We start from the raw sequence: 24183 nt of genomic DNA, 5'->3' as shown, positions 1-24183 counted from the left end.
ACAGCTCACAGCAACCTCCAACTCCTGGGCTTAAGTGATTCTCTTGCCTCAGCCTCCCGAGTAGCTGGGACGACAGGCGCCCGCCACAACGCCGGCTATTTTTTGGTTGCAGTTCGGCCGGGGCCGGGTTTGAACCCACCACCCTCCGTATATGGGGCCAGCGCCTTACTGACTGAGCCACAGGTGCCGCCCTCCAATGTAATTTTTTAAATTTACAAATAGTATTCATACATATTCATGGGCACATAGTGATGTTTCAATACACATAGTGTACATTATAGTGTAAAGTAATTAGCATGCCCATCATCTCAAATATTTACTTTTTCTTTGTGTGGGGAACATTGGCTATCCTCCTCACTATTTGAACCTCCATAACATGTTATCATTAACTACAGTTATCCCGCAGTGCTCTAGGACACCAGGACTTATTCAGGAGGCAGTTTTTAGTTTCAACTTTTTAGCATAAGTCACTCACGTTCCCTGCCTCAGTTTCTTCACCTGGGAAGCGAGCTGATCAGGTGTGTTTCACTAACCCAAATGCGTGGCACAGATCAAGCCTCTAGGGTCTGACTCTGCAGTTCATTTTCTTTTTCTTTCTTTCTTTTTTTTTTTTTTTAGAGAAAGAGTCTCACTCCATCACCCTCAGTAGAGTGCTGTGGCTTCACAGCTCACAGCAACCTCCAACTCCTGGGCTTAGGCGATTCTCTTGCCTCAGCCTCCCGAGTAGCTGGGACTACAGGTGCCCGCCACAATGCCCGGCTATGCAGTTCACTTTCTAATTGTTGATTTCCCCTTTCCTGCTCCACTTCTCTACTTCAAAAAGAGCAAAGAATGTCTTGGAGTCTCCTTACCTCTGTACCCCAACACCTACCAATGCCCTTGTCCCAATGTCCTTTGTAAAAGAATGAAGAAATGAATCCCAGGACCTGCCTACTCACAGCCTGTGAGAAGATTGAATTCCTCGGGTGACATCTGGTCAGTGAGAAATACACAGTAAAAGTCTTGATCAGAGGTGGCGCCTGTGGCTCAAAGGAGTAGGGCGCCAGTCCCATAAGCCAGAAGTGGCGGGTTCAAACCCAGCCTGGACCACAAAAAAAAAAAAAAAAAAAAGGCTTGGGCTAGAACTGGCAACAAACAGATCTTTCGCTACGGTCACTGATGGGGAGTGCACAGAGGTTCCCCATTAATTGACACAACAGAAGCATTTTTACTAATTTTGCACAAAGTTTTATGTATGGGGGAGGGACATCTTCTCTCTCTCAGCGTTAACAGCACCCACTGCCCTGAGCAAGCCCAATCTGGCCCAGGATCCAGCTTTCTTCTGTATTTATTTAAACCCTGCCTCATTCCACAGAAAACTTACAGCCTCCCCATGAATACCATCTTTGTGTGGTCTTCCAGTGCCAAAGGCTGGGAAACCCAGGCCAGGCACGTCTGGAGGTGGAGCCTACATATGGCCTGAAGGCCTGGGCTAGTGATGCCCACCCGCCCGCCCTGCCATCCTCAAGTCTGGGGGAGAGGCCTCTCTCAGTGCTGCTGCATCCCGCCATCCTCCGGGATCCCTGCAGTGCTGCCTAGATCCCCTCGGGGCTCTCCAGACCCTGGAATGAGCAGGCCTTGCCAAGTTCCCTTTAATGGAAGATAAAACAAATTGAAATTCTCTTTAAAACCTGTGAAAGGAGCAAGCAGTCCCCAGGTGTCCATGTGCTTGTGCACACCAGAGCCACCCTCCCAGGCTTGGTATTGGGACAGCAGGGCCTTCAAGGATTTGGGATAGCCCTCCTGCCCAGGGCTCTGTGCACGTCATGGGGTCACTGGAGGGTGGGCACAGCCTTGTCCCCCCCCAGCCCAGGGCAGAGCAAGGCTAGGCATGTCTGTGCTCAGGGGTGTCCTTAGCCTGACAACTGCCCCTTTCAAGAGTTACTAGTTGATGTGCCGTAGCTATAACCTCCTAACTAGTCAAGATGTATCATTGCCCTGGGCTCCAGAGGGTACCTTTGGAATCTGAAGAATAACTGGAGCCAATGAACTCAAGTACTTATTTATTAAGGCTCGGTGTGCACAGCCAGGTCTTGGCCATCTCTTCAAATATAAGGACAGGTTTGAATGCAGACAGTCCTGCAGGGAGGATGATAATGGTTCCACTAGGGATATCTGTAGGGGATGTCAGGTCCCTGAACAGGGTGCACCCAAGGGGGCCCCTATCCTTTACCCCTAAATGGATGCAGAAGCTGTGAGCTCAGAAGGAGCTGCATGGCCTTCCCTTCGACACTTTTTTTTTTGAAACAGAATCTTACTTTGTCACCCTTAGTAGAGTGCTGTGACATCATAGCTCACAGCAACCTCAAACTCTTGGGCTCAAGTGATCCTCTTGCCTCAGCCTCCCAAGTGGCTGAGACTATAGGTGCCCACCACAATGCCTGGCTGTTTTTAGAGACGAGGTCTCACTTTTGCTCAGGCTGGTCTTGAACTTGTAGGCTCAGGCAATCCACCTGCTTCAGGCTCCCAGAGTGCTAGGATTACAGGCATGAGCCACCATGGCTGGCCAAGACCTTTGATCTTAAATCTCCAAAATGCTTCAATTCCTGGCTTCTAGGAGAACTGTGCAGGCTTTAGAGGCTTTCCATGTGAAAAGACAACTTCCAGAGACCTTCCCACCTGCACCCCAGGGCCTAAAAGACTACTCTTAGAGGTCTTTCCTCACCTGCACCTCCTGCTGCTTTTGGTCAGAGAATGTAAAAAAGTCTGCTGAATTGGAGTGATCAGTAATTAATAAAATGGCTGATGATCAGTAATTGGAGTGATCAGTAATTAATAAAATTCTGATCTCAACAGGGCAGAAACCAGACTCCAGGCACATCCATCTTCCAGTCTGTTCCAGGCTCTGCACTGCTCCCAGGGTACCTGCTGCACTTGTGGCTGGGGGACATTTGGGTGGTCCTAACACATATTGGAAGTGCTCAGATGCCTGCAATCAAAACAGGGCCTGAAAATAGCTTGGGATATGGCACACCACGTTGAAATTGCCCTTGATAGTCTGCTAGGGAGGTAGCTTTTGTGTAAGATTCGAAAGTCAGGCATTTCTGCCGGGCACGGTGGCTCATGCCTGTAATCCTAGCACTCTGAGAGGCTGAGGTGAGTGGATTGCCTGAGCTCACAGGTTCAAGACCAGCCTGAGCCAGAGACAGAACTCATCTCTAAAAATAGCCAGGCATTAAGACAGGTGCCTGTAGTCAGCTACTTGGGAGGCTGAGACAAGAGAATCGCTTGAGCTCAAGAGTTTGAGGTTGCTGTGAGCTATGACACCACAGCACTCTACCAAGGGCAACAAAGTGAGACTCTGTCAAAAAAAAAAAAAAAAAAAGAAAGAAAGAAAGAGAAAGAAAGAAAGTCAGGCATTTCCCAGAAAATCAGTTATGGATTTTAAACAGAGATAGATAGACCTGGATGAAAAATGAGGTCCTATTAAGAAACTGCAAGTTGATGGTGTTTGTCCAAATGGCCGCAAAAGGGCATGTTAAAGCCATCAGGCTTCCCAGAACAAGGATCAGCTAGTTGGCTGGCTTCTGCAGTCTAATGGAGGCTTCCACTTTAAAGAAACCTTCCAGAGAGGCCAAAGGTTACAGGCCATGGGCAGAAGGTCAGAGAATGTCCACAGGTTTCTGGATTCGAGCCACCTGAGTTTTTCCATGGGGAGGGGTTGTCTGGGGGTGACCCTATCCCCTATCTGCCCACCCACCAGGGAATGGGAGAGGGTCTTGGAGTGGGCTGAAGAGCACAGGCGGGGCAGGAGAGACTCTCCAGTGGTCCTGGCCACATGCTAAATGTGCACGAATTCCTGACACCTAAAATAGCCTGGGACATGGGACACAGGGCCAGGAAGCTCTTGTTCAACATCTCAGCAGCTGGTGGCTTCAGGGCTGAGAATAAGAAACCATTATTAGCAGTTTCTATAGCCCTGGAGGGGATGAGTGTGCGTTCCAGATTGAGACAGAACTGGGTGAAATGGTCAAAGCCAATCAGGACTGGCTGTGTGAAGTAGAGTGTGCTAGTCCCAGCTCAGCGTCTTGCCTCCTTAGCTGTGCGATGAGAATGGTGGGCTGTCTTGTATGATTCTTGTAGGGAACAGGCACAACACGCCACACTGACTGCAATCAATAAAGGCCGTGCCCTGTCTTCCACCAGATGAAGGCCCTGGATTTCCAAGTCTGAAAAGGATGAATCATGAACTCTTCTAGGAAATGCAGGCGGCTGTGATTCTGCCCCAAGTATGTCAGCTGGGGACATTTAAAACCCAACAGAGGACAGAGGTTTTAGGCAGAAGTATATTACAGACTTCAGAGCACAGAGCGAATTTATGCATAGCGGAATTCTGGGTGTTCTGGGTCAGTGGAAGAAAGAATTCATGTCTGTGAGCCTTTTGGAATGAGAAAGATGGCAAATCAAAGCACTTGGGAGGAGGGTATGCCTCCAGGCCATCCTGAAGTATCGGCAGAGAAAATGTGAACAAAGGAGAATCATGATGCTCAGAAGACTTAGGTGACTTGCCCCAAGCCCACAGGTAACAAGTAGTTGAGCAGAAATACAGAGCCAGGCCTGCCTGATGCCTAAGCTCCCCTGATACACTACAGCCTTGGGGAACCGGTAGGATTAGCCCTTATGACTCCACGTGGAAACTCCAAGGCTCCTCACAGAGAAGCAGGACGCTGTGGCTGTGGTGTGTAATGTCCTGGTCTATTTTAGGGCCTCTGCTGAGAGCACAAGAATCCAGGCACACGGGCCCAGGGGCCAGGACCACCTGTCAGATCCTTCCCAGCTGAAGGCAGGGGATGGGTGAACCAAGGTTGATAAAAGTCACCACCACCTCTGCTCCTCCAATTTTAGACCTACACCTGTCTTGCTCCAGGGCACAGAGCTGTCCCGCTGGGCACTTGACATGTCCTATTTAGGGCAGACCCTCACCCCATAGCCTGGCCAGCAATCTCTCAATCCATCATTAACCAGCGCAGATGTCAGGAGGGAAGTGCGGCTTTGTTTAACTTATAAGGCCTGAAGGAAGACAGAACGTTCTTCCATGTCCCCACTCTGTATGGGAACACGGCAACAGGCCAGAAGTTAGGGCTGGGGCCCAGGATAACCCTGGAAGACACTTGGTTGGGGAATTTTGGGACCTGGGGTTTTGAGATTTCAAGGGCAGCAAAGGGGAAGTTCATGGCTATAGCACAGAAGGGCTTCAGGCTAATCCTTAAGTTTGTTATCATCTGTCAGTTAAATAATTTGGAAACTCTGGCTCCTAATCTGTAAAATGGGGCCAAGAACCCACCCTTGCCGGCCTCTTGAGGGGATTAACTGATACTCTGGCAGCTCTGTGGGCTGGGTAGTACAGGCTGTGTGAAGCCCCAGCTTGCCCTGCCTCAACCCTGGCCTGGCCCGGCTGTCCTGACCTGGTTTCACAGGATGAGGGTCCTGCCGGGTGAGGGGAGGGACCGTTGAGCCCTCAGACTCAGTAGGAAGAGAGACCTTGGGGATGAATCTTGCCTGGGGAGCCTGGTCCCACTCTGCCCTTCTCCAGAGCCATTCCTACTTTTCTGGCTAGATAAAAAGAGTAATTGGTATAAATCTTCACTCTGCAAGGCAGAAAAACCCTCCATGACTCTGTCACTGTCCCCTTGAGTCTCCAGCCACAGAGCTGCTCCCTCCTATATTGTATAAGACTTCTGTTGGGGGACAGCCTCTACCTGCTGTACTGAAACTCATCATCTTCCCAATCCTGTCACATTCCCACACTTCTGTCTTCATCCTGCTGCGTTTGCGGTCACTGTTTGCTGACTTGGTGGCAGTTTTGCTGAGCTAGAGCTTGTGTGCTGTGACCCCTCCTCCCTCAAACAAGCTCAGATGCCTGGACAGTTCCTTAGTGTTCTGGAGAAAGTAAAGGGACTGTTTTTATAGCCGACAATGGGGATCTCTCCATTGGTAGGTCTACCCTCCTTCCCAAGCTGAATGCAATGTGGGTAACGAAAGTTATGGTGGCCCAGGCGCTGTGGCTCATGCCTGTAATCCTAGCACTCTGGGAGGCCAAGGCAGGTGGATTGCCTGAGCTCACGAGTTTGAGACCAGCCTGAGCCAGAGCAAGACCCCTGTCTTTAAAAATAGCTGGGTGTTGTGGTGGATACCTATAGTCCCAGCTACTTGGAGGCTGAGGCAAAAGAATGGCTTGAGTCCAAGAGTTTGAGGTTGCTGTGAGCTGTGACCCATGGCACTCTACTGAGGGTGACGAAATTAAACTCTATCTCCAAAAAAAAAGAAATTTATGGGAATATTGGCTGGGTGGGCTTGGGGGAGGTGAGAATACATCTCAGAAATGTCGCTGCTGAACTTCCATTTATGATTACGAGGGACTAACAAGGAATAGACTCACCCCCTACCATGTGAAACCACCAGAACCACTGGACAAAATAGATGAAATACTGGCTTTCAAGGCACTGAACATAACTAAAAGATAAAAAACAAAGGAGAGAATCCTGTCATTGCCCTGGCTTCCATCCTTGAGTGAGATTCCGGGCTGTGGCTCAGAGATGGAGAACCTAGGCAGTACCCGGAGGAATCTCAGAGTTCGAGAGACAGAGCTGAGATTCTGGGAAGACCAAGGCAGACAAACTCTCAGGACAGAGAAAAAACCCTGGAGAAACACAGACAGTACCCCTCAAGTATTCAGTAGGAAAACTGGTCAGTGCATGCCTGGAAAAAAAACTACCCGAGACTGCTCAAATCCGGTGATAAAGAAAAAACTCTTAAACCATCCAAAAAGATTAGAGGGAACAGTGCTCAATATCCATGTAGGGCTGGGAACAGTGTCTGTTTCCACCAACCAGCCTGGAAAAACTCCCTTTCACAGGGTATTAAGAGTAGAATTATCAAGAAGACTGTGCCTCAGCAGTGGGAAATAATTAACCCTAGATTAAATGCTGCTTCAGACCTGCGTAATGAATTATAAAAACAAGACCTGAAGGGATCAAACTCTTTCCAGGTAGCTTAACTGCATCTTAGTAAAAGGCAAAACATTTATATGATCTGAAGAGAAACCAGAGTATTAACTGTGTCTCAGAACAAAGCTCAAGAATATTTATAGAAATACAAAGATATCCAACACATAAACAAGGTAAAATTCCCAGCGTCTGGCATCCAAAGTTTACTAGGCATTCAAAAAGGCAAGAATAAACAACCCACAATGAAGAAACTAATTAATTAATTAAAGCAACCCAGAACTTACACAGATATTTGCATTAGCAGAAAAGGACATTGAAACAGTTATTGTAAATGTGTTCAAAAAGTTCAGCAGTGGCACGGAACACACACACACAAACACACACACACACCCACACACACATATATATATATGATCGAAACAAATTGGACTTCTAGAGGTGAAAACTACTGTGTGTCAGTTAAAAATTACACTGACTGCAATCACTGGAAGATTAAATATTATAGAAGGAAAGATCAGAAACTGTCCAAAATGAAACAAAGAGAAAAAAATTAAAATAGTATGAATGAGCTGTGGGACAATTTCAAACAGCCTAATATACAAGTACCCAAGATCCTAATAGATGGGGACAGAGAAGGAACAGAAAAAGTATCTGAGGAAGTAATGGCCAATATTTTTTCCAAACTTGATGAAAACTGAAAACTGTAAACCCTTAGATCCAAGGGACTCAATAAACCCCAAGCACAAAAACAGACAAACAAAAATACCAAGGCACACGAAATTGCTCAAAATTATTAATAAAGAAAAAGAAAAAGAAACTTAAGTCCCGCCAAAGGAAAAAAATACATGGCATATACAGAGGAACAAAGATAAGGATTAATGCAGATTTCTTATTAGAAACAACGCAAACAAGAAGACAGTGGAGCAACAATCTTTGAAGTAATGAAAGAAAAGAACTGTCAACCTAGAATTCTATCCCCAGTGAAAATATCTTGCAAGAACAAAAGTAAAATAAAGCCTTTTACAGACATACAAAGTGAAGAGTTCATTACCAACAGATCCACACCTCAAAAAATGTCAAAGAAATCCATCAGGCATAAGGAAAATAGTATTAGAAATATGGATTTACACAAAAGAAAGAGCACCAAAAATGGTAACTAATGGGCAAGTATTCAAGATTTTTATTCTTTAAATTTTTTTAAAAGATAACTGGCTATTAAAGTGAAAATTTTGACAATGCATCATAGGGTTTATAATATACATAGAAGTAAAATTTTTAACAGTAGCATAGACTGGGAGTGGAGAAATAGAAGTTTACTGTGTAAAGTTACTACACTGTAGGTTAAGTGGTATATTACTTGAAGGTGGACTGTGATGGGTTAACAACGTATATCCTAAACCTTAAAACAATGACTAAATAACAAAACAGAGTTACAGCTAGTAAGCCCATATAGGAGATAAACTAGAATAGTAAAAAAGTAAAAATTAGTCCCTAAAATGCAGAAACAGAGGAAAAGGGAACTAACAACTGGTGAGACAAATAGAAAACAAATAGTAAGATGATAGGCTTAAACTTGACTGAAATTGATAATCACATTAAATTGATAAACATTTTCATTAACAAATAAGCAAGAGCCAGTGTTACCTACAAAAAATGCACCTCAGAGGCCTGGCGTGGTGGCTCATACCTGTAATCCTAGCATTCTGGGAGGCCAAGGTAGGTGGATTTCTTGAACTCAGAAGTTCAATACCAGCCTGAGCAAGAGCAAGACCCTGGCTTTGTACTGAAAATACAAAATTTTAGCCAGGTGTGTCATAGACATCTGTAGTCCCAACTACTTGGGAGGTGAGGGAGGAGGATTGCTTGAGTTGAGAAGTTTGAGGTTGCTATGAGGTAGGCAGATGCCATGGCACGCTAGCCTGTGTAAACAAAGTAAGACTTTGTCTTAAAAAAAAAAAAAAATGCACCTTAGCCTGGAGTGGTGGTGTGTCCCTGTGGTCTCAGGTGGTGTGTGCCTGTGGTCTCAGCCACTAGCACGGCTGAGGTGGGAGGATTGCTTGAGTCCAGGAGTTTGAGTCTCGCCTGGGCAACATAGTGAGGCCCTGTCTCTTAAAAAAAAAAAAAAAGGGCGGCGCCTGTGGCTCAAGGAGTAGGGCACCGGTCCCATATACCGGAGGTGGCGGGTTCAAACCCAGCCCCTGCCAAAAAAAAAAAAAAAAAAAAAAGCATCTCAAGGATAAAGACAAAAATGTTAAAAGTAAAAGGATGGAAAAGATCACATTCTGGCCCATAAAACAAGTCTCAATATATTTACAATACAAGTCATACAAAGTATGTACTCTGACTATAGTGGAATTAAATTAGAAATCACACAAATGGTTAAAAGGAAGGAAGAGACAATATGATAACACTAGTGAAAAGAAAGTAAAGGACGTTGGAATGGCAATATTAATACCAGACAAGTAGATTTCAAATAACATATACAGTGCTTAAAAAGTTTGTTTCATAATGATAAAGGGCTCATTAACCAAGAGGATATAACAATCCCAAACATATACATCTTTAATAACAGAGCTTCAAGATATTGTACGTGAAACAAAGAGTGGTAGAAATGTAAGCAGAAACAGCTAAATATGCAATTATGGTTAAATATTTCACTATCCTTTTCCCAAAACTTGATAGTACAAGTAGCTAGTAAGGATGTAGTAGACTTGAATTACACTTGCAGCCAACTTGACACAACTGACATTTATAGAACACTCCACCCAACAACGGCAGAATACACATTCTTTCAAGTGTTCATGGAATATTTATAAAGATACATCACATTCTGGGTCTTAAAACACATTCTGGGTCTTAAAACAAGGCTCAGTATATTTACAAGGATATAAGTCATACGGAGTACATTCTCTGACTATAGTGAAATTAAATTAGAAATCAATAACAGACAGATATCTGTGAAATTCCCCAGCACTTGGAAACTAAATAACACATTTCGAAATAACTCATGAGTCAAAGAGGAATAAAAAAGGAAAGTAGAAAGCATTTTGCACTGAGTGAAAATTAAAATATAACATATCAGAATTTGTGGGATGTCTCTTAGGCTGTACGAAGTCAGAAATTTATAGTGTTAAATGCTTATATTAGAAAAGAAGAGACGTCCTCACGTCAGTGGCCTCTGCTTCCAAATTAATAAACTAGGAAGAACAGCAGATTAAACTCAAAGTAAGCAGAAAAGAGGAAGTAATTAAGGTCGAAACAGAAATCAGTGAACTATAAAGCAGAAAAACGATAGAGAAAATCAATAAAACCAAAAGCTAATTCTTTGGAAGATCAATAAAATGGGTTAGCCTCTAGGCAGGATGATTAGGAAAAAGGGGAGAAAACACAAATTACCCATATCAGGAATGAAAGAGAGAACATCGCATCTACAGATATTGTAAGGATGATAAGAGAATATCATGAACAAGTTTATACCTATAAATCCTGCAGCTTATATGGCATGTAAAAATTCCTTTTAAGAAGCACACTATGAAAGATGACTCAGTAAGAAATAGATAACCTAAATCGTTGTTTGTGCATTAAAGAAGCTAAATTTGCGGTTAGAAACTTTCCCACAGAGAAAACACCAGGCCCAGATAGCTTTGCTAGTGGAATTTGGAATTCTCCCAAACATTTAGAAAAGAAGTAAGGGCCAGGGGCAGTGGCTTATGCCTGTAATCCTAGCACTCTGGGAGGCCAAGGCGGGTGGATTGCCTGAGCTCACAGGTTCGAGACCAGCATGAGCCAGAGTGAGACCTCATCTCTAAAAATAGCCAGGTGTTGTGGCCAGTGCTTGTAGTCCCAGCTACTTGGGAGGCTGGGGCAAGAGAATTGCTTGAGCCCAAGAGTTTGAGGTTGCTGTGAGCTATGACACCATAGCATTCTACCAAGGGTGACAAAATGAGACTCTGTCTCCAAAAAAAGAGAAAGAAGTAACCCCAATTCTACAAAAGCTCTTGAGAGGATTCAGTAGGAGGGAATACTTTATACCTTATTTTATGAGGCCAGCATTAGCTTGGTTTTATAAAATTCAGATAACGTTATTATTAGAAAACTGTAGACTAATATCCCTCATTAACAGAGATATAAAAATCCTTTGCAAATTTTAACAAATTGAATCAAACAATACATAACAAGAAAAATATTCATTACCAAATGAAGTTTATTTCAAGAATGCAGGATTGGGGGTGGCGCCTGTGGCTCAAGGAGTAGGGCGCCAGTCCCATATGCCGGAGGTGGTGGGTTCAAACCCAGCCCCGGCCAAAAAAACACACACACACACACAAAAAAAAAGAATGCAGGATTGGTTTACGATTTGATCTACCAATGTAATTCAGCATATTTATGCACTAAAAGAGAAAAACCATATGATTATGTTAATAGACATAGAAAAAGCATTTGATCAATTCCAACATCCATATCTGATTTTAAAAACTCTCAACAAACTAGGGATAGAAGAGAACTTTCTCATTGTGACAGAAGCATCTACAAAAATCCTTAGCTACCATTATATTATAGTTATTGGTAAAAGACAGAATGCTCTACCCCTGACAGCAATAACAAGACAAGATGTCTATTGTCACTACTTACATTCAACATTGCACAACACAATGAGACGAATGAGAAAACAGGCACATAAATAAATAAATAGGCAAAGAAGTAAAAGGCATTCAGATTGGAAAGCAAGAAGTAAAACTTTATTTGCAGACGGCATGATCATCTATGTTGGAAATCTCATGGAATCTAATGCAACAAAGTACTAGAATCAATAAGTGAGTTTAGCACGATTGCAGAACACAAGATCAATATAAAAAAACCAATTGTCCTTCCACATGCTAACAACAAATCATTAGAAACTGAAACAAAATGTCCAATAACATCAAAATATATTAAATATCTAGGGATAGGGGCGGTGCCTGTGGCTCAGTGAGCAGGGCATGGGCCCCATATACCGAGGGTGGCGAGTTCAAACCCGGCCCCGGCCAAACCGCAACAAAAAAATAGCCGGGCGTTGTGGCAGGCTCCTGTAGTCCCAGCTACTAGGGAGGCTGAGGCAGGAGAATTGCCTAAGCCCAGGAGTTGGAGGTTGCTGTGAGCTGTGTGACGCCATGGCACTCTACCAAGGGCGATAAAGTGAAACTCTGTCGCTACAAAAAAAAAAAAAAAATCTAGGGATAAATGTGACAAAGGATATAAAAGCTCTGTATAATAAAAGCAGCAAAACATTGCTGAGTGAAAAAGTAAAGATGTAAATTGAGAGACATACCTTGTTCCTGGGTTGGAAGACTCAGTGTCATTAAGATGACATTTCTCCTCAAATTAATCTATTGAGTAACACAATTTCAATCGAAATCCCAGCAGGATCTTTTTAAAATAGAAATTGATAAACTCAGAAAGTTGGTTCTAAAATTCATGTGGAAATGCAAAAGACCTAGAATAGACAAAGCAAATGAAAAAGAAGAATAGCCGTAGGCTAACACTGCCTGATTTCAAGACTCATTATGAAGCTACAGTAATTAAAATAGTGTGGTGTGGGTAAAAAGAGGGGCAGGGGAAGATTAATGGAACAGGATAGAGAATCCAAAAACAGATATAAGAAGTTCTAAACAGATCCACACATATAAGGAGTTCTGATTTTCATTTAAAAAGTGCAAAGGCAATTTAACAAAGAAAGGACAGCCTTTTCAACAAACTTTGCTGGAATAATTAGATATCCACGGGGGGAGGAGTGAAAAGAAAGAAAAAGAAAAGAACTCCAATTCATACCATATAACAATTACAAAACTTACTTCAAAATGTGTCACAGACTGGGGCGGCACCTGTGGCTTAAAGGAGAAGGGCACAGGCCTCATATGCTGGAGGTGGTGGGTTCAACCCAGCCCTGGCCCAAAACTGAAAAATTAAAAAAAAAAAAGTCACAGACACAAAAGTAAAACCTAGAACTATAAAACTTCTAGGCGAATACACAGGAGAAAATGCTATGACCCTGGTTTAAGATTCTTATATCATAAAATAACAAGTTAATGAATTAGACATCATCAAAGTTGAAACATTCTCTTCTAGAAACACTTGAAAGAGAACGAAAAGAAAAGCCTTAGACTGCAGAAAATATATACAACACATTTACTTGAAAAAGAACTTGTATCCAGAATCTATAAAGATTCTCAAAGCCTAATAATAAGAAAACAAACCCCTCAGTTTTAAAAATGGGCAAAAGCCCCATGATCACATTAATGTACACAGCTATGATTTAATAATAATAAAAAAAGAAAAGAAAAATGGGCAAAAAATTGGCACATGCACTTCACCAGTGAAGATATATGGATGGCAAATAAGCACACGATGATCCGTTCAACTCATGACTTATTAGAAAATTGTCATTTCAGACCATGACGAGACACCACTACATAACTATTAAAATGGCAAAAATTGAAAAGATGCTTCACATCAAGCATAGACAGGGATCTGGAGGAATGGACCTGGAATATATCACTGATGGGAATGTGAAATGGTACAAACCCTCTGGAAAACAATTTGGCAGCTTGTTAAAAAGTGAAAGATGTACTACAGCCATTCCAATCCTATGGATTACCCATGAGAGATGAAAGCATACCCTGTGTATCTACACAGAGATTCAGACATGAATGTTTATAGCAGCTTTATTTGTAACAGCCCTAAACTGGAAACAATCCTAATGTCCATCAACAAGTAAACAAATAAACAATTGTGGTACATCCTCACAACAGAATTCCACTCAGCAATAAAAAGGAAACAACCGCTCATGTAGGAAAAAAAAAGATGCATCATAAAATAATTACACTGAGTGTGAGAAGCCAGGCTACAAGGAATACATACTGTCTTACTCCATTTTTATAAGATCATATAAAATTCTAAGTAATCTATAGAGACAGAAAGCAAACTGGTGGCTACCTGGGAAAGAGGAGAAATGACAAAGGGGAATGAACTATCTTTTGGTGGTGATGGATATGTTCCCTATCTTGATTGTGGTGATGGTGTTATGGTTGTATACCTAAGTTAACATTGATCACTTCATATAATTGAAATATGAGGGCTATCCCGAAAATATCTGTATGAGCAGCTTATGGCATGTCAAGTATAACTCAATACAGTTAAAGAAATATAGCTGCAAAACCTTTTGGGTACTGATTAGGAATGGAAGGAGGTTAAAGGGCCTATAGGGAGGTGAGAGAGAATTATGGCCTGCTGGACAAGAAAGCTAGAAAGGGCCCTGAAGCAAAACGAGGAATTTTGGGTGGGTGTGACCTAGTTAACAAAGTATGTGCTGTTCCTGTAAAATATGACTTCTAGCCTGTGACACATGACCTCTAGCCCATGAATGATCCCCCCATAAAACAGATAATGATTCCCCCATAAAACAAAGATAAGGATCCCCGTCACACAACAATGCACACCGTAATTGCCACAAACATCACAAGACTAACAGACACTGCCATGCCATCACTAGTAAAATAACAGTTAAAATTATTGTTACAGAGTAAAGAAAATTGGATTAATGTGATAACTGAGGTAATCCATGACCAATGAAACCAGGACAGCACCCTTGAAGGGCTAAGGGGAACCAAAGGGAATTCTAATAAATAAAAATAGGAGGAATTGGAGTGAAAGTACTTATATTTGTAGTCTGCCTTTTGTGGCATTTCCTCTCACTCTTTTTTTTTTTTCTTTGTTGCAGTTTGGCCGTGGCTGGGTTTGAACCCACCACCCTTGGTATATGGGGCCGGGGCCCTACTCACTGTGCCCTACTCACTGAGCCACAGGCGCCGCCCATTTCCTCTCACTCTTGAGGGAAACCCTTTGCTCTGCACCAGGAAAATTCTGTTCTTATCTATTATTTGCTTTAAATAAAATATACTGTTTTTCTTTACTTTAAGTAAATTTTGCTTCCATTCTGTTATATTGGAGTCTCAGCTGCATCCTTTTCCTCTCCCCTATTTCTTTTTTATTTTTTTTGGCCGGGGCTAGGTTTGAACCTGCCACCTCTGGCATATGGGACCAGCGCTCTACTCCTTGAGCCACAGGTGCCACCCCCCTATTTCTTTTATTTATTTATTTCTTTTATTATTATTTTTTTTTTTGCTTTCTGGCCGGGGCTGGGTTTGAACCCACCACCTCCAGCAGCCTACTCCTTTGAGTGACAGGTGCCACCCCCTCTCCCCTATTTCTTGCTCTCCCTTCGACTCAGCCCAATGTGCTAGTTCTGCTGGGTCAACTGAACCAGGTCCCCTGAATAGCTCAGAGGTGGATTCTCCTGTCTAACAGATACCTCTGGGATGGACTTAAACAGATCTCCAGGTTTTCAGTGAGAGTGAAACTTCTCAAGAGTTATACTTGGAAGAGTATTCCTTGCTCAGAGTAATTGCATGATGGAATTGGGAAGCCCTTCCCAGGGAGAATGTAGTGGGCTGAGACTCCTTGGAAGGCCTTCCACCTCCTCTGGAGCAGCATCTTTTTTTTTTCTTTTTTTTGAGACAGAGTCTCAAGCTGTCACCTGGGGTAGAGTGCTGTAGCATCGCAGCTCACAGCAACCTCATACTCTTGGGCTTAAGCGATTCTCTTGCCTCAGCCTCCCAAGTAGCTGGGACCACGGGCGCCTGCCACAATGCCCAGCCATTTTTTCGGTTGTAGTTGTCATTGTTGTTTGGTGGGTCCCAGCTGGAGCCCTAGCCACTTGAGCTATAGGAATTGTGCCTAGGGCAGCATCTTGATGGAGGCCTGTGGGGTGAGCAAGAAAGGGTCGAGATGAGGTTAAAGGCATATGTTACATGTCATAGGAGTTTCCAGAAGTACCAGTAGATAAACAGACATACATCTTCCATCCATGTCACCTTTAAATTCACTTGTGCCTCCAAATGCTCTGAAAGGCTTCTTAGAGCATCTACTGTAGAGGAACTTACTGGCAAAGAGAGCCTCAGTGGGAAGGGAGACTTGTGGGTAGTCCTGTGTCTGGCTGTAAGGCTGAGGACTGTGTCCTAGACTTACAGAAAAATGAGAAAACAGAACCCCATTCCTGGTCTTATCTCCCTCTGGTGTGGAACAATTAACATGTTACTGTCAGTAAATAGTTACAGCTGGAACGTTCTGCTATGGAGGGCAGCTATTTTCAGTCTTTACTCATGTATTTGTCTACTGTCTAACTTTCTTATAGATACAGGATGAAGTACATTAGGAAACTGTAAATTAAAGTTGTAGAGCTATCATGACGCCTAAGGAGAGAAGGTTCTGTTCAGGGGGTGCCTGGCCCAAGGGGGAGGGTGGGTAGGAGGACCTTGGCCACCTGCCTGCCTACATCTGGAGAGCTGGCCCACCACAGGGGGAGGCTGTAGGGAAGGGCTTCTCGACCAAGCTATCTTTCTGTGGGTCCCCAGCAGAGGAGCATCCCTGCAAGTAGCTTCCTGGCCCACTGCCCCACATCTCCTATACTCTTAGTTGGCTCTAATGACAGAGGACGAGGGAGGCTCCTGACTCAGGCACGGAAAGAAATAGGATGGGGAAAGGAGTGAGCCAGGGAACCCTATGCAGTGGCCCAGGCTGCCAGACCCAAGCTCTGCCTCCACTCAGCAGCCCCCAGGCTGCCCTTGGGTATACCTGCTGCCCTCCTGTCTCTTCCCACTGGGCCTACTCCTGCCCCATTCCACGAAACCCCAACAAATGTTTCCTCATTGCCTTTTCCTTCCAGTCTGAGGATGTAGGACCCACGATGTCTGTGGGCCACATGACCAAGTAGTGTCAGGCACTGTGTTCCAGTGTTTGCTACCCTCTGCCCTTGCCACCTCACCTGTGGGCGATGCCACTGGCATGACTGTCAGCCTTTCCTCACAGGCTTAAGGAGTGATGTGATATCGAGCTCAGGCCTTGCTCTCTGCAGATCTTTGTGGCAAATGACCTCCTGTTCCTCCATGGAAGGCAGAGGTGCCTGGTTTCTAATCAGACCTGGTGAGGAAAGCTATTTATCCCCCTCCAAGTAGAGCTTTGGGTATGAAGGAGGAGCAAGAAGTAAGGTCTGGAGCAGTCTGGTGCCCTGTCCATTCCTCTCCAGGAGAGGAGACCAGTGGGAAGTGAGAAATGAGCCCAAGGAGGAAGGAGAGTAAAGTGTCATTCCCCCCCCCCCCAGGTCTATTCTAGCCCCTGACAGTTAAGCAAAGAGAAGGGAATGGAACTGGGAGTCATGTCCCCAGGACTTGTATCTTAGCTCAGCTGAGTGGTTTCCACTTAACATAGTGGCCTTTACTTCCTCGTCTATTTAAAGGAAGTCAGCAAACCTGCACTCTGGACTTTGTGAGGCAGTAGCTGACTCCAGCTGGGGGTGTGCAGCTCACCATTTGCATTTCAAAAGGGAAGAAGAGAATGATGAATGTGCAGGTGAACTTGCCTTCAGAGGGAAGTATATCTCTCAATGTCAGAATGAGTCTCACCCTTTTTGGGGTGGTCTCCTTCTACCCCAAGACCTCTGCAACATACCTTCTCCACAGAGCTAGTGAGGGAGGGTGAATCCACCCACATCCTCCCTGGTCCTTCTTTCAAGCCATGAAGACCCCCAGGGTCTGAGTTAAAGTAGTAGGGGGATCCCAAAACTGAGCACATGCTCCCAGGGTCGACATAGAGCTGCGGAGAGGCTCTTGCATCTGGGAGTGCCTCACCATCCCCCATACATCTGAAGTATCAGGAACCCAGCTGCCAGCAACAGGGCACCCCCAGGCAAGCAGAACTTGAGGTGGGGTTCAAAGGGTGGCAAGAAATCACATTTTTCATGGTCATACACCATTGCACTCTTAGATTTTTGTTTTGTGTTGTTTCTCTTTTGTTCTTGTCTTTTTTTTTTTTAAACAAGAAACAATAATTATTCCTGTAATTATCTTAAAGGTTAAAATATTATGACAGTTCCCTGATTGGGCTGTTGGGAGAATTAAATGAGATGAGGCTCCAGGGAATGTCAGTGTGGCTTTCGGGAGCTTCTGACTGAGAAAAAGGACAGCTCTTCTGCCATCAGGATCCTTTGCCTCAGTTGTCCGTGGGGAGCTGTTTGGGCCCCTCAGCTTGTCACTCATCAAATCCTGGTGGCTGGCATCTTCCACACATCAGAATCTCTTCCCTATCCTCCAGGGAGACCCTGTCTATGTCCTAATGGCACGCTGCAGTCTTTGTGTGGAATTATCAGCCATAAAAAATTTGGGGGGTGCAATTCACATTAGAATATTTAAGCTTTCTGGACCCACCATGCCCCCCATCCCCAGTCTCCCTCTTCCTCCCTTCAGCAAGGGCTCATATCCCTGAGCCTACCACTGCCATAGGAAGCACTGAGAAGCTTCTCACCATTGCTTTCCCAGGCATGTCTCCAAGGGTCTGTGCTGGAGGGTTTTGTGCTCCCCTCTTCACCTTCTGGACAACACAGTGAGCCCTAGGAAGGTCACAGGATTGGGATCTAACCTGAGTGCTGACAATGAAGGAAGCCAATTGGTTTCACTTGCCTGGTTTAGGTATCTATAAATTGCAGAATGAAAAATACACCTCCAGAAACTGATGTGAGGCATCAGTGTGATAAATGCCAAATCGGAGACCCCTGAGATCATAGTAAATTAAAGAGTAGCAGCAACCGGATGCCAAGGGATTTGGGAAGAGTCTGTCTCACAATGGTGTTGCTTAGACCCCTCCCCAGGGTCCGGAAGGAAGGTGGGGAATTAGACTGTCCCAGCTCTCAAACCCAGGAGATCTGCAAAATCCTTCTCCCACCCTGGGGCAGGGGTGGTGCTGGTTTAGCTGAGGAAGCAAATAGAAGCAGATTCCCCGAGGGAAGTTGGCCTTCATCCTTGAAGCTGTTCCTTTAAGAAGGGAAGAATTCAAAAGGTGGCACATCAAATAAGTAAATAAGCAGAATTCATTTTCTGTCTCCTTTCCCTGGTTGTGCTAGGTTGAAATATCTTGAAGTTGGTGGGGTTGAGAAGGTGGAGGGTTATGATTGGCTTGCCCAGCAGCCCCTTCTCTGCAAAACTCTGAAGACCAGCGAAATCAGGCTGTAGGGTTACCCTGAGACTGGTCCAAGGCTACTTGGGTGTCTCTTGCCTGCCACACTCACCCTTTGAGCAAATAAAAGGGGCCTTGATGCTCAAATGCATGCTGGGCTGCCTGGTGGTGCTGGGGATAAGATGCCTCAAGGCTCTAGGCCCCACATCAGTGATTTCAGATTGTTAGGGAGAGGACTGCTTGAACAGTGACTCAAACAGATGGTTCCAGGGTTCACAGCGTACCTGTGCCGCTGATCAGTGACAGCTCTCACTCAGCTCACAGTCATAGGTTTTCTCACCACTATTCATAGTGCTGCAATCACCCAGCTCCCTATCCTTGGCAATGCACACCCAGCTCCCAATCCTTGGTCGTGCTTATATACTCACACATGGCTCACAGTCCACAGGGAGCCCCGTGATACAGAGTTGCTTTGTGTCTTGATTCTCTATATCACCGTTCGCTGCAGAAGGGTCCTGCGCCCTTTATAGTAGCAGCTTCCTTGTTCTTCATTTATTTGCTCAGTGGCTGGGAGGTTGGGGGCGGAAATTGCTTAAGTCTTAGCACAGAGTTAGGGAACCAATTCCCAAAAACCCTAGAAGAATTTTCCCCTTCAGTCCTAGGTGGGCGTGAGTGAGAATAACATGCTTACTACCCACTCCCCTTAGAAATTTCAATCACAAACTTCCCCTGAGATCCTTTTGCCTAGAGATACTCTGTTCCTTTAAGATTCACAGGATTAGAAAAGACCAACCGCCAAAAGAATTATAGTTTGCCCTCCCGCTGTCTTACTAATAGCTATCTCCTGGGGGTCTGAGTGCCGGGATTGGCTAGAGGCCACTACAGAATTGCCCTTTGGGTGGAGAATGCACTTTTCTTTCTTTTTCTGCCTAGGGACCATAGAATTGAGCTTTAGTGTTCCTGATAAAATCTGCACCCACAGGGTCATCCCAAGACCTCCAACAGCATTGAGCTCAGGTGTTGGCTAATGTCTACTTGGAGTCTAAGAAATGAAGAGGATTTTATGCCCCAGATTCTAAATTTGCTCAAGGATTGGTGCTGGCTGGCATGATTTCACGTAGGTACCCTGTGTGGTAACCCACGGATCTGAGAATCTGAGACGCATGAAATTACAAGCCATAGGATCACAAAGTTTGTGGGTCTGTGAGAGGTGTTTTTCTCAGGCTGTTTACCAGTGGCCTGGGTTTTGCCAGTAGCCCGCGATCTGCAACCTGCAATGCCGTAATTCGACATTCCCTGGATCCTTTCTGTTTCCCTGCTCCACCCCTGTGGACTGCAGGCAAGTGACAAACTCAGCTTGGCAGCCGAACCCACCTCTGGGTTCGCCAGTTGCCCGCGGTTCATCAGCTGTTAGCGATTCGCCAACTGCCTGTGATACTCCAGTCACTGGCGATGTCCCAGTCGCTGGCGATTTCCCACTTGCGGCTATTCTCTAGTTGCTAGACAACTGGTTTGTGCCCTGAGTTCACCATAATCTGCCATGATTCACTGGTGTTTGCTCATCTCCCATCCTTCCTGGATGGCATGTGGTTGTTCTCCAGGTCTGGGGTACTAGTTTCACCAGAATAACTTTCCCCACTCACACCAAAATGTCCAAGTCTCACTTTGTGCATTTCCCACCTAGAAAGAACTGACAAGAATGGGAGCAAGGACCCCTCCCCAGAATGACCTTGGTAAATTTCAGTCTTAAAGTAGGCACCTTAAAGCCTATTGGGGATGCCCTGTACCTTTAAGAAGAGGAAGATTACTTAAAAAGCCAACTGAGTTCCCAGGGAAGTTTCTCATTCCTCTCTCTATTTTGCAAATGGCTCAGCCTGAGGCCTGAGGGTTGGGACTGGCCTGGCTCCCCGCAGCCCTCTCTTCTTTTCTCTCCTAGGGTCCAAAGAATTGAGTTTTGGGGTATCTGAAGAGGTTTGAAACCCATAGCTTCATCTCAACCTGCTAGCCACTCCATGGACAAAGAAATCACACAGGCCTGCTGAGCTGGGTTTCCCAGTTACCTGTGATTCACCAGTTGCCAGTAAGTTTCCAATTGTTGGCAATTTGCCAGGTGCCCATGGTTCGCCAGTTGTCCGCGATTTGCCAGTTGCCCGCGGTATACCAGTTGCCAGCGATTCCCCCAATGCTAGCGGTTCAGTGATGCACTTCAAGATGCTGCAATGACTCCCCTGACCCCTAGGCTTCCTGGATGGTCTTTGTCTGGAGGAGGCAGTTCTCTCCACCACAGTTCATTGATCCACCATAATTCACTATGGCTTGTAACTTTATGTGTCTCAGATTCTCAGATCTGTGGATTTATGTGAAATTGTGCCAGCCAGCACCAATTCTTTTTTTTTCTTTTTTTTTGTAGAGACAAAGTTTCACTTTATTGCCCTCGGTAGAGTGCCGTGGCGTCACACAGCTCACAGCAACCTCCAACTCCTGGGCTTAGGCGATTCTCCTGCCTCAGCCTCCCAAGTAGCTGGGACTACAGGCGCCCGCCACAATGCCCGGCTATTTTTTTGTTGCAGTTTGGCCGGGGCTGGGTTTGAACCCACCACCCTCGGTATATGGGGCTGGCGCCCTGCTCACTGAGCCACAGGCGCTGCCCCCCAGCACCAATTCTTAGGCAACTTTATGCACGCTCTTGATACTCAATTTGCTGAAATTCAGCAGTACAAATTGCTCTAGATGTTTATTCTAACTTAGGAAAATTGTTCTGGGGGAGCCCCAAGACTCATTTATCCTGCTGAGAGCTCACCTGTGACCCCAATTCCTTTCCTTGATAGTTTTTGTGATCCTAGCCCACTTGGTGAGTGAGAGCTGTGAACCTGGTGTTCTACAAAACTGGATAACAGGAGACTTATTATTGTTTTATTGAATAAATGAAATAGCAATCATGATATAATTCCTAAAAACACTATGAATTATACGAGCACTTTTGTACCAATTATTCTTAGGCACCGCAAAAATCACTGATCCATAGGCTGGGGCGTGGGTGGGCAGACTGACTTATCTGTCCTCCACAGACATGAGGAGATCCCATGCCCCAGTCTGTGGATCAGGGATTTTGGCCAGATTGCTCCTAAATGTCTTGTGTCCACTCGAGCCTGCCAAGATGCAGGATGCAGAATGCAGGATAAAAAAGGGAGCAACTGTACCCCTTTCCAAGATGAACTTCATAATTTTATCCTTAGAGTTTTTCCTTATAGCCTATCTAGAGTAACCTTGTTTCTTTAGAAAGAGTAAGACAGGCTAGAGTTAAAAAGACTAACTCCTGCCCCCCTTACAAAAAAGAAAAAGAAAAGATCAACTTGCCTCCCTTAGGGAGGGGCTGCCCCCCCACCTGGCTCTGCTTGTTTTCCAAATGTGTCCCACTGGGGACAGAGCAACTGGTGGCTGGCCTGATCTGTCCAAAGAATGAAATACGCTGCAAACTTTTCTTTTTGATCTCGGATCTGAGAAATTGAATTTTGGGGTCTCAGAGGAGGTTTGGCACCTGGAGTTTCATCTCAAGACTGTTACCTACTCCTTGGGCTCAAGTACAGGGTAGAATGCTGGGCAGGTTTGTGAATCAGGGCAATACTCATACCCCAGGCTCTAATCAGGAATTAATTGCTGAGAGTTTGTGGATCTGTAGGAAGTTACTTCATTTGCGGAGCTAGGGTTCACCAGTTGCCCGCGATATGGGATTGCCTGGGGTTCAGAGTGCCCATGGTTTGGGGTTGCCCACAGTTCAGAGTTGCTGATGGTCTGTGGTTGCCTGTGGTTTTAAGTTGCCCGTGGTTTGAGGTTGCCCGTGGTTTGGAGTTGCCCGCGGTTCCTGGTTGCCCGCGGTTCCTGGTTGCTCGTGGTTTGGGGTTGCATGCAGTTCCTTGCATGGGTAATTCTGAGGTATTATAATTGGCTACAGTGGATCTGCCCCTTTGGCTTCCCAGCCCTACTTTGTCTAGATGCTGTTGTCTATAGCACAGTTCGCAGTGATTCACCATGATTCCGATTCGCCATGGTTTGTAATTTCATGGCTCGCCACAATTTTCAGACCACAGGTTATCTACGGTCCTCAGGCAACTTCCTGCTTGTCGATGTGGGGCCCTGCTGCTGCCAATTGCTCCAGGCTTATATCCAGCACCTCCCCCATCTAAAACTCTACATTTCAAGAGGAATTGAGTTTTGAAGCTTTGAGTAAACCCTCCCCCAAGGCTCTAGGTTACCAGTAAATTTGCTAGTAACTCAGCCCAGGAAATCCCTACTTGAGGCTGGTGGTGGGGGATGGTGCAGTTTGAAGTGAGCTAGGCTGCAGCCTCCTCCCAGTCCCTGGCTGGTTTCACCTCTGAGCTGTTTGGGAGGAGATAGTGAGTACTAGGGGTCTTGTTGTTGATAGGAGGCCACACTGGGAATGACCCTTTGTAGGCACAGCCCTGGGCTGTCATGCTGGAGCCCTGGCTTCATTCTCATCCTGACCCCAACTCACATGAGCATGCTCACACACCGTTTGCACACGCGTATACATGCACATGCAGCTCCATCCCCATGAGATGGTTCTAATTGTTTCCGAGAGCCAAAGGGGCAGGGGCTCCGGCCCTGTCCCTGTCTTATTCGGAGAAGAAGGAGTTATTCTCGTTCCTCATTCTGAGCAGTCCTGTGTCTTACTTTTCCAAAAGGGACAGCGATAAGGCTGTCCAAAGACAGAAGAGACTGAAAAGACCCAAGTTCACTGTGGGGAAACCTTGGTTCTGCAGCCCCAGAAGTGCCTATCTTACTGGGAGAAGGTTTTTAGGACAATGGTGTCTCTTCCAGGGGACAAGTCATGGCTTGATGTGCTCTTCCCTGCTCCTGATGCATCCCACGTTCCCTGAGGCTCTTCATCATTTCATTAGTGACAAAAAAAAAAAAAAAAGAGTGGATCCTGCCCTATGCTTGAAATAAGGAATATAAGTATTTGAATAGTTAGTTCCAGTAAGCCTTTTCATTTGACCTTTGAGATTCAGCCTTTTACCAATGAAGCCAGGAGAGACCCTACTCTGTAGGACCCAGCATAGTGGTTGGGGAAACTCCTCTCTATGTCTCCTTCTCAATCCAGTGACTTCCTTCAGCCAGTGAGGAGAAAGATCTA

Source organism: Nycticebus coucang, chromosome 9 (genome assembly GCF_027406575.1).
Source record: "Nycticebus coucang isolate mNycCou1 chromosome 9, mNycCou1.pri, whole genome shotgun sequence".
NCBI lineage: Eukaryota > Metazoa > Chordata > Mammalia > Primates > Lorisidae > Nycticebus > Nycticebus coucang.
This window is presented reverse-complemented; position numbering follows the sequence as displayed.